Raw genomic sequence first — 11,019 nt, forward strand, 5'->3', positions numbered from 1 at the left:
GTATGGTATGAAGTGGTATATAATTATGGTTTTGATTTACATTTCCACAATGATTAGTGATGTTCACCATCTTTTCATGTGATCACTGGTTATTTGTATGTCTTCTTTGGAGAAATGTCCACTCAAGTACATTGCTCATTTTCTAATGGGTTATCTTTTTTATTGTTGAATTGTATCATTATTCTTTTCATTGTTATGTTAGAAGCTATGATATGTATCCATGCCTTACTGGATTTCATATTAAATTCATACTTTACCACTTTCTAGTCAATGTAATGGCCTTATGGCATTTACTCTCCTTAATTTTTATACTATTTTATTATGACTTTTAATTCTGCATTTGTGTGGTTTAAAAAATACAAATATTATTATTACTAATTTATTATTACATTAAGCAGTCTGTTTTAATTTAGATCTCCCTATGTAGCTATCAATTCTCATGCTCTTCATTTCTGACTGATTTACTGTGTTTCCATCTAAAATAATTTTAATTCCGCCCCAAAATTCCATGTAGTATTTCCTCAGTATGGGTGTAGAGATGAAAGATTTTCACTGTTTCTCTGAAAATGTCTCTACTTTCCTATATTCTTAAAGAATATTTCTTTTGTGGAATAATATTCTAGTTTGATAGTTATATTCTTTCAGCTCTTTAAAAATGGCATCAGTGTTTTCTGTCTTTCATTGTTTCTGTTGCAGAGCTAGATATCAATCATATTTATGGTCCTTTGAAGGTAATGTATTCTTTCTCTTTGGTTGCTTTTAAAGTTTCTCTTTTTTATGGTTTTCAATAATCTTACTATTATGTGAATAAGTATCAGGTTTTTTTTTAATTGGTTTGGGGTTCATAAAAGTTTCTGAACCCATAGCTCAAGGTCTATAATGAATGTTGGAAAATTCTATACCATTATTTGTTAAAACATATATATATACATTTATATATATTTTATTTTATTTATATACATATTATATATTATGTATATAAATATATATATATTATATACATATTTATATATATATATGTTTTATTTTCTTTTGGTGACTCCAATTGTATGTATGTTAAAACTTTTCATTTTAACCCACAGTTTTGTTTTGTTCTTTTCATAGCATTTATTTTGTTTTCAATTATAGAATTTCCATTTTATACTTCTTAATAGATTCAATTCTCTGATGATATTCTTCAGCTTTTACTCTAGTTTTTGAATGTATTGGTAACACACCTTTTGTTGTTGTTATTTTTTAATTTTTATTTTCATTTTTATTTTTTAATTTTTATTGGAGTATAGTTGATTTACAATGTTGTGTTAGTTTCAGGTGTACAGCAAAGTGAATCATTTATACATATGCATATATCCACTCTTTTTTTTTTAGATTCTTTTCCCATATAGACCATCACAGAGTATTGAGTAGAGTTCCCTGTGCTATGCAGCAGGTTCTTATTAGTTATCTATTTTATATATAGTAGTGTATATATGTTAATCCCAATCTCCCAATTTATCCCTTCCCTCTTATCCCCTGGTAACCATAAGTTTGTTTTCTACATCTGTGACTCTACTTCTGCTTTGTAAATGAGTTCATTTGTACCCTATTTTTTTAGATTCCACATATAAGCGATATATATGTGTCTTTCTGTGTCTGCCTTACTTCACTCAGTGTGAAAATCTCTAGATCCACCACTAATAGAGAAATGCAAATCAAAACTACAACGAGGTATCACCTTACACCAATCAGAATGGCCATCATTAAAATGATCTAAAAGCAATAAATGTTGGAGAGGGTGTGGAAAGAAAGGAATCCTCCTACACTGTTGGTGCAAATGTAAATCCATAGTGTTTGTATGGAGAACAGTATGGGGGTTCCTTTAAAAACTAAAAGTAAAACTACCATATGACCCAGCAGTCCCATTCCCGGGCATATATCCAAAGAAACCATAATTCAAAAAGATACATGCACCCCAATGTTCATTGAAATACTATTTACAATAGCCAGGACATGGAAGCAACCTAAATGTCCATCAAGAGAGGAATGGATAAAGAAGATAGAAGATGTGGTATATATGTGTATATATATATATATATATATATATATATATATACAATGGAATATTACTCAACCATAAAAAGGAACAAAATAATGTCATTTGCAGCAACATGGGTGGACCCAGAGATTGTCATACTGAGTGAAGTACATCAGACAAAGTAGCATACCTTTTTAATTCCAGGTCTGATAATTCTATAGCTGTAGTTATATGATCTGTGTTTATAGTCTGCTTTGATTCCCACATTTGTTTTATCTCTTTCCCTTTAAAAATCAGCTATATATCTGGGAAAGGACGATATATGATATATAGTTGTAAATAATTTTTGAAAGAGAGCATGGATTTCCAAAAGACTGGCTCACAGTTAAAAAAGCAAACAAACAAAAATCCACAACAGGTGTTTAAAAGAACTGGAGCTAAGAGAAACTACAATATAAGATTAACAAAGTTACTAAATTTGCAATTAATCTTATCCTGGTGAGAAAGAAGTAATATTTTCAGATGATCAGTCTAACTATCTATCTAAAGAAATTTACTATTAGGAATTGGCTCACTTGATTACGGAGGCTGAGAAGTCCAAGATCCACAGTCAATAAGCCAGAGACCCAAGAAAGTCAACAGTATAGTTCTAGTCCAAGTCTGAAAACCTGAGAACCAGAAGAGCCAGTGCTGTATGGTCTTGTCTGAGTTCATTCCAAAGGCAGGAGAAGACCAATGTCTCAGCTCAAAGACAGTTTGGCAGAGAGAAAGAACTATTTCTTACTCAGCCTTTTCTTCTAATCAGGCCTTCAACAAATGAACACCCCCCACAGACATACCCAGAAATAATGTTTAACCAAATATCTGGGGTCTTGTGACCCAATCAAGTTGATACATAAAATTAACCACCACATCAAAAGTTGGGGTTCTTTTAAAAATTTTTTTAGACTTTTTAAAAAGCTGAGTTATAATTACCAGGGTTTTGTTTATTTGAGAGGAAGTGGATCTGGAAAGTACAACCCTGGGTATAAAGTTACTTGTTTGTTTGTTTGTTTAGGCTGCCTAGAATGTGATGAGTACTGATTCATGACCCATTGTGAAGGGAAAGCAGTGTATCAGCTCTGCTTTGACGTGTCATTTACAAGCTTGCATCTGGCCCTAGAGCACGGTGTTTCTATGGGCTGCTAATTGACCCATTTATAATAGAGGAGAATCTTTGGCTATGACATCATTGACACTCTAGTTTATTAGTTTAAGAGTGATGGGGTGTCCAGATTAAATATTATATTGATTGCTACTATTTCTGTTTTATTACAAGCCTCCAAGTCACCTCAGGGAAGTATTTGGGTTTCTCTGCAAAGCAAACTCTAACGATGTTTTCAAAGATCTAATTAATCAAAATATTTATGTAAATACCCCCAAAAATAACAACAAAAAAGCAACACTATAGTAATAGTGCATCATGCTAAGATTATGTTGCCTTAGCGAAAGAGTTAAATAAATTAACTGAATTTATTTTAAATTAGATGAAATAGTTAAATGAATTAAGTTTTATAAATTACCTGTTTTCAAACTTTAAAGTATTATATATTTTATATAAAATTTTATTATAAAATTATTATAAAATAATTTTATAGCATAGTATATTTTATAATACATTAAAATCACAAATTTTATCATAAAAATTTCATACAATATATATAATTAACTTTAGAATATTATTCTTCTATTAAAATTAAGGAAATTTTATAATAAAATCATAAAACTTTTAAAATTATCAATATATACTATATATTTAAACTTTAGAATATTATTCTTCAATTGAAATTAAGGAAATTTCTATACTTGATAATGAGGGTTCATTATCTTATGGAAAAATATATTTCTCAAAGTTGTATTGTAAAAAAAAATTTGAAAGGATAAAATGTTCCATGATGAAATCACAACAAAACTTTCATATTAAAAATGACAGCTCTTATGTAAAACATTTCTTCAAGAATTTCAAATACTCTACTAAAATGTCTGACATTTCTATAAAACCATAGTAGATATTTTTGGTATAAAATAACATTACCTCAAGGAATTCCATAAACTGTTCCTCTTCACATCTGTTAACAAAGTTTTTGTCAAACATGGGTCATGAAATGTATCTCTGAAAGCTCCAACTCCTTCAATCAAAACTGATGATGTAAAGTTGTCATACAATATTACAATTGTGTCCCCACAAGGAAACTGAGAGAGTATTATTTCAATCCCTTTAAAATTCCAGACGAAGAAATAAATTTAGAGAAGTGAAAATGTGTGTTAGGTTTGTACAAATAATGGCAGAACTAGTCCTGAAAAATGCTACTCATTAGTTTTAAAATCTTTCCCACAGACACACATTTAAAAGAGAAGAATGGAACTTCGGATCAAGATGGCAGAGTAGGAAGATGTGGAACTCACCTCCCCCAATGGACACATCAAAAATACATCTGAATGTGGAAAAATTCTCACTGAAAACTAACTGTAAACTGTCAGAAACAGTACAACCAAGGCTGTAACAAAGATCCACACAGAATCAGGAAGGAAGGGAACAGAGCAATCAGGTTGGGACCATACCCCTGGGATGGGACTCAGAGGAAAAGGGAGAATACACTAGTGGAGATCTGCCCTAATTAGTGAGCAGTTTGAGCCATATATTTGGTGTCCCAGTCCTGGAGTCCAACATAGGGCAGAAAAGCCCCCTTGGCTGGCTGGAGGGCCACTAGAACTAACAGGAGGGCTATAGGAAGCCTGGACTCCATTTGTGAGGAACATGAGAGTGCTGGCTTGTTCCCAAGGCAGAGTAGATAAGGTGGATTGAGGACTACTCCAGTGGCTACCTGATTTCCTGTGACTGCCCTGGCACATGCTCAAGCCTGAGTGGAGCAAATACTTCAGCTCCACTTACTTCACCTCACAGCTCAGCACAAGGGCAAGGGCTACCAGAACCAGGGAGAGAGCTTGACCATGGAACAGAGAGACAACTTGGACCTGGGGTGGCATCTGATGCAATAGGGATAGCCATTGCTGATGCTTGCTCAGGCAGCTCACCAGAAGCAGCCCTGATCTCTGACAGCAGTTGGACCACCACAGCCGAAGCCCTGATATGCTGAGAGCCCAAGTGAACCCCACCTACTGAGAAGAGCATCTCCACAACAGGGCAGAGGCTGAGAAGACTGGGGAGATTCATTGGCTGTGAGGGACAAAGGAGACTCAGATGCAGTGGGGCTGCCATTACTGGCAATTGCACAGACACTGCATAAAACACAGCCTGAGCCTCTGTCTGTGGTTGAACCACCATAGCCCATGCCTCCTCATGAGCTGAGAGCCTGCATGGGCCCCTCTTGATCCAGCACTTCTTCCCTCTGGGACAAGGGTGCTGGTGCTGGGAGATGAGAGAGCACACACTTAAAGGAAAGAGAGTCAGCTCAGACCTGACCCTCAGAGCTTCTGCTCCATCAACTTGAGGTCTGACTCCACATCCAGTAGGGTGGTAACAGCCTCTGAGCACAGAGGAAGCCCCATCTCACATCTGGCTCTGGCTCTAGCTCCTCTATCTCTAGCTCCACCTCCTTCCAAGGTGATAGCTGACAACATATCCTGAGGAAAGATGTCTTCTTTTCATGTCAAATCCAGCTCTCCCACCAAATGCACTGGGCACATGCAGACCATGGAGAGTCCTACATAAGGATATCCCTTCAAGACTGCAATAGGAAAGTGTTTCACCTAAATTCATAGAGGTGGAGAAAGTTACACAAAATGTAAAGAGAAAGGAACTAGTCTCAATTGAAAGAGCAAGAGAAAACCCCTGAAAAAATGAATAATGAAAGAGAAGTAAACAATTTATCAGATAAAGAATTCAAAACATTAGTAATAAGAATGCTAACTGAATTCAGGAAAATAATAGATAAACACAGTGAGAATTTTAACAAGGAACTAGAAAATATAAAAAAGAACCAGTCAGAACTGAAAAATACAATAACTGAAATGAAAAACACACCAGAATGAAGGAATAACAGACTAAGCAATACAGAAGAATGTATAAGTGATCTGGAAGATAGATCCAATCAGAATAGCAAAGCTAAAAACAAATTTTCTGGGACAACATCAAGAGTACCAACATTCATATTATAGGGGTCCCAGAATGAGAAGAGAGAAAGAGGGGATGAAAAAGGTATTTGATGAAGTTGTGACTGAAAAAGTCTCAGACCTGAAGAAGGAAATAGATATCCAGGTACACGAAACACAGAGTCTCAAATAACATAAACCCAAACAGACCCACACCAAGACATCATAATTAAAATGGCAAAAGATAAAGATAGAATTCTAAAGGCAGAAAGATAAAAACAAAGAGTCATATACAAAAGAACCTCCATAAGGCTATCAGCTGATTTTTCTTCAGAAGCTTTGCAGGCTAGAAGGGAGTAGCATGATATATTCAAAGCACTAAAAGGGAAAAACTTGCAACCAAGGGTACTCTACTCAACAATATTATTATTTAGAATCAAAGGAGAGATAATGAACTTCTCATACAAGCAAAACCTGAAAGTCCATCAATATTAAACCCTCCCTAAAAGGACTGTTAAATGGTCTTCTCTAAGTGGATAAGAAAAGTCTATCACAAGAAGTATCTATAGGAAAAGAAATATCCCACTAGGAAAGGCAAATATATAGTAAGAGCTGAGGATCAATCACTTAAATAAACCATTATAAAGAGTAAAGGACAAAAAAATTATAAAAGCAACTATAACTAAAATAAACAGTGAAGAGATAAACACGAAGATGTAAAACGTAACATCAAAAACACAAAATGTAGGGGAGGGCAGTGAAAAAATAGAACTTTTAGAATGTTTTTGAACTTAAATGACTACCAATTTAAAACAAGTAGATATAGTTATATGCCAACATATATGAGTTCCATAGTAACCACAAATCAAAAATTTATAATAGATACACAAAAACTAGAAAGAAAGAAACACAAGCATATTATTAAAGAAAATAATCAAACCACAAAGTAATAAACAAAGAGAAGAAGAAATGAACAGAAAAGAGTTACAAAAAACACCAGAAAACAAATAATAAAATGGCAATAAGTACATACACTTATCAATAGTTACTTTAAATGTCAATGTACTAAATGCTCCAATCAAAAGACATAGGGTGGCTGATTGGATGAAAAAAGAAGACCCATATAAATGCTGCTTACAAGAGACTCACTTCAGAGCTAAAGGCACACACGGATTTTGAGCGAGGAGATGAGAAAAGATATCTCATGGGAATGGAAATGACAAGAAAGAGTGGGTAGCAATACCTGTATCATACAAAATAGACTTTTAAACACAGTCTATAACAAAAGATAAAGAAGGCCATTATATAATGATAAGGGTATCAATACAAGAAGAGGATTTGTAATTGTTAACCTATATGCATCCAATACAGGAACATCTAAATACATAAAGCAAATATTAACAGACACAAGAAGAGAAATTGACAATGATGCAATAATAATAGGGAACTTTAAGCACACTACTTACATCAATGGAAAATCAACCATACAGAAAATTAATAAGGCATCAGTAGTCTTAAATGACACAATAAAATGGTTGGACTTAATAGATATCTACAGGACATTCCATCCAAAAACAGAATACACACTCTTTTCAAGTGTGCACAGAATGTTCTCCAGGATAAATCACATGTTAGGCCACAAAAGAAGTATCAACACATTTAAGAGGATAGAACATATATCAAGCATTTTTTTTTCTGACAATGGCAGTATGAAACTAGAAATTAATTTCAGAAAGAAAAATGGGAAAAGCACAAATATGTGGAGACTATAAAACACGGTACTGAAAAAAGAAATGTGTCAATGAAGAAATCAAAGAGGAAAACAGAAAATATCTCAAGACACATGAAAATGAAAACACAACTTTCCAAAATCTATGGGATGCAGCAAAAGCCATTCTTAAGAGGGAAGTTTATAGCACACATGCTTTCCTCAAGAAATAAGAAAAATCTCAAATAAACAACCTAACCTACAATCTAAAGGAATTAGAAAAAGAAAACAAACAAAGCTCAAAGTCAACAGAAGGAAGGAAATTGGAAATAAATAAAATAGAGATAATAAAAAAAAAACTAATAGAAAAGATTGGTGAAACCAAGAGCTGGTTTCTTGAAAAGATAAAAAAAATTGATAAACATTTAGCCAGGCTTATCACGAAGAAAAGAGAGAGGACCCAAATAAACAAAGCAAGAAATGAAAGGGGGGAGGGAATTTCCTGGCAGTCCACTGGTTAGGACTTGGCACTTTCACTGCCAAGGCCCAGGTTTGATCCCTGGTTGGGGCACTGAGGTCCTACAAACAGTGCACTGTGGCCCCACGAAAATTTTAAATGTAAAAATAAAAGAAATGAAAGAGGGTAAAAAACAACGAATATCACAGGGATACAAAAAAATCATAAGAGAATACTATGAACAGTTATATGTCAACAAATTAGACAACCTATAAGAAATAGACAAATTTCTGGAAACATACAAACTGCCAAGACTGAATCAGAAAGAAACAGACAATCTGAACATACCAATCACTAGTAGTGAAATTGAATTTGTAATTAAAAAAAACTACCAGCATACAAAAATCCAGGACCAGATGGCTTCACATGGGAATTCCACTAAACATACAAAGAAGACTTAATGTCTATCCTTCTCAAACTATTCCAAAAAATTGAAGAGGAAGAAACACTCCCAAATTCATTCTATGAGGCCAAAATTACCCTGATACTAAAACCAGATAAAGAGACTACAAAAAAAATATACACTAATATTGTTGATATGCATATAGATGAGAAAATCCTCAATAAAATATTAGCAAACTGAATCCAACAACATATAAAAAGGATCATGCACCATGATTGACTGGGGTTTACTCCAAGGATACAAAAATGGTTCAATATTGGCAAATCAATCAATATGATACACTACAATAACAAAAGGAGGGATAAAAATCACATGATCATCTCAATAGAAGCAGAAAAGGCATTTGACAAAATTCAACATTGATTCATGATTAAAAACTCTCATAAAACATTGATTAATGATAAAATCTCTCATAAAGTTGATATAGAGGAAACATATCTCATTATAATAAAGGCTTTTTATGGCAAACCCATAGCTAACATCATACTCAATGTTGAAAAACTGAAAGGCTTTCCTCTAAAATGAGGAACAAAAAAGGATGCCCATTCTTGCCACTTCTATTTAACATACTATTGAAGTCCTAGACACAAAAATCAGATAAGAAAAAGAAATAAGGGACTTCCCTGGTGGCACAGTGGTTAAGAATCTGCTTGCCAATGCAGGGGACACTGGTTCAAGCCCTGGTCTGGGAAGATCCCACATGCTGTGGAGCAGCTAAGCCCATCAGCCACAACTATTGAGCTTGCACTCTACAGCCCATAAGCCACAACTACTGAGACCACGTGCCACAACTACTGAAACCCATGTGCCTACAAACCATGCTCTGCAACAAGAGAAGCCACTTCAATGAGAACCCCATGAACTGCTGCTTGCTGCAACTAGAGAAAGCCCGCTCACAGCAACAAAGACCCAACACAGCCAAAAATTAATTAATTACTTTTTAAAAAGATGAGTTATTAAAAAAAACATATATTTTTTTAAAAAAAGAAAAAGAAATAAAAGGGATCAAAACTGGAAAGGAAGAATTAAAACTGTCACTATTTGCAGATGACATGATACTATCTATAGAAAACCCTAAAGTCTCCACTAAAAATACCTAATAAAACTCATGAATGAATTCAGTAAAGTTGTAGGATACAAGATTAATATACAAACATCTATTGCTTTTCTATACACTAATAATTAACTATCAGAAAGAAAAAAAAACCCAAAATAAAATTCTATTTGAAATCACATCTCAAAGAATAAAATACCTAGAAATAAATTTAACAAAGGGAATGAAAAACTTGTTCTCTGAAAACTTGTTCTCTGACATTAATGAAGGAAACTGAATATAATACAAATAATGGGAAAACATCAAGTGTTTTTGGATTGGAAGAATCCAGTCCAAGCGGTGCTGGGAACTGGACAGCTACATGTAAATGAATGAGATTAGAATATTTTCTCACACTATATACAAAAATAAACAAAAAATGGATTAAAGACCTAAATGTAAGACCTGAAACCATAAAACACCTAGAAGAGAACATAGACAGAACATTCTCTGACGTAAATTATTGCAATATTTTCTTGGATCTGTCTCCTGAGGCAAAAAAGAAACAAAAGCAAAAATTAACAAATGTAACCTAATTAAACTTAAAAACTTTTGAATAGAAATGGAAACCATCAACAAAACAAAAAGACAACCTACAGAATGGATAAAATATTTACAAATGACATGATAGATAAGGGATTATTTTCCACAATAAATAAACAGCTCTACAAGTCAATATCAAAAATTTAAAAACCCAATAAAAATGGGTAGAAAACCTGAATAGGCATTTTTCCAAAGAAGACAAACAGATGGCCAACAGGCACATAAAAAGATGCTCAATACCATTAAAATTAAAGATATGCAAATTCAAACCACAATGAGATATTACCTCACACCAATCAGAATGGCTTGTCATCAAAAAGACCGCAAATAACAAATTTTGACGAAAATGTGGAAAAAAGGGAACCCATGTACTCTGTTGGTGAGAATGTAAATTGATGCAGCCACTATGGAAAACAGTATGGGGGGGGGTCCTCAAAAAATTAAAAATAGAACTACTGATCCAGCAATTCCACTCCTTGGTATATATAAAAAAAAAATTTAAACACTAACTTGAAAAGATACATGCACCCCAATGTTCACAATAGCATTATTTCTAATAGCCAAGATATGGAAACAACCCAAGTGTCCATCAACAGATGAATGGATAAAGAAGGTATGGTGTATATATATATATATATATATATATATA

The 11,019-nt window shown here is 33.7% G+C and overlaps 1 long non-coding RNA gene across 1 annotated transcript in view; it reads right to left on the bottom strand.

The window, feature by feature from the left end:
* Positions 1-323: 323 nt before the first annotated feature.
* LOC113615238 (uncharacterized) overlaps positions 324-11,019 on the bottom strand; it is an 11,868-nt gene continuing 1,172 nt past the window's right edge. The window contains exons 2-3 of the long non-coding RNA XR_003430999.1: positions 2,964-2,974; positions 324-334 (exon numbers count right to left, since the gene is read on the bottom strand). This is a non-coding gene — a long non-coding RNA (uncharacterized LOC113615238). The remainder of the gene's footprint in view (positions 335-2,963; positions 2,975-11,019) is intronic.

Source organism: Aethalodelphis obliquidens, unplaced genomic scaffold (genome assembly GCF_003676395.1).
Source record: "Aethalodelphis obliquidens isolate GAN/ISIS:26980383/991018 unplaced genomic scaffold, ASM367639v1 scaffold1, whole genome shotgun sequence".
NCBI lineage: Eukaryota > Metazoa > Chordata > Mammalia > Artiodactyla > Delphinidae > Aethalodelphis > Aethalodelphis obliquidens.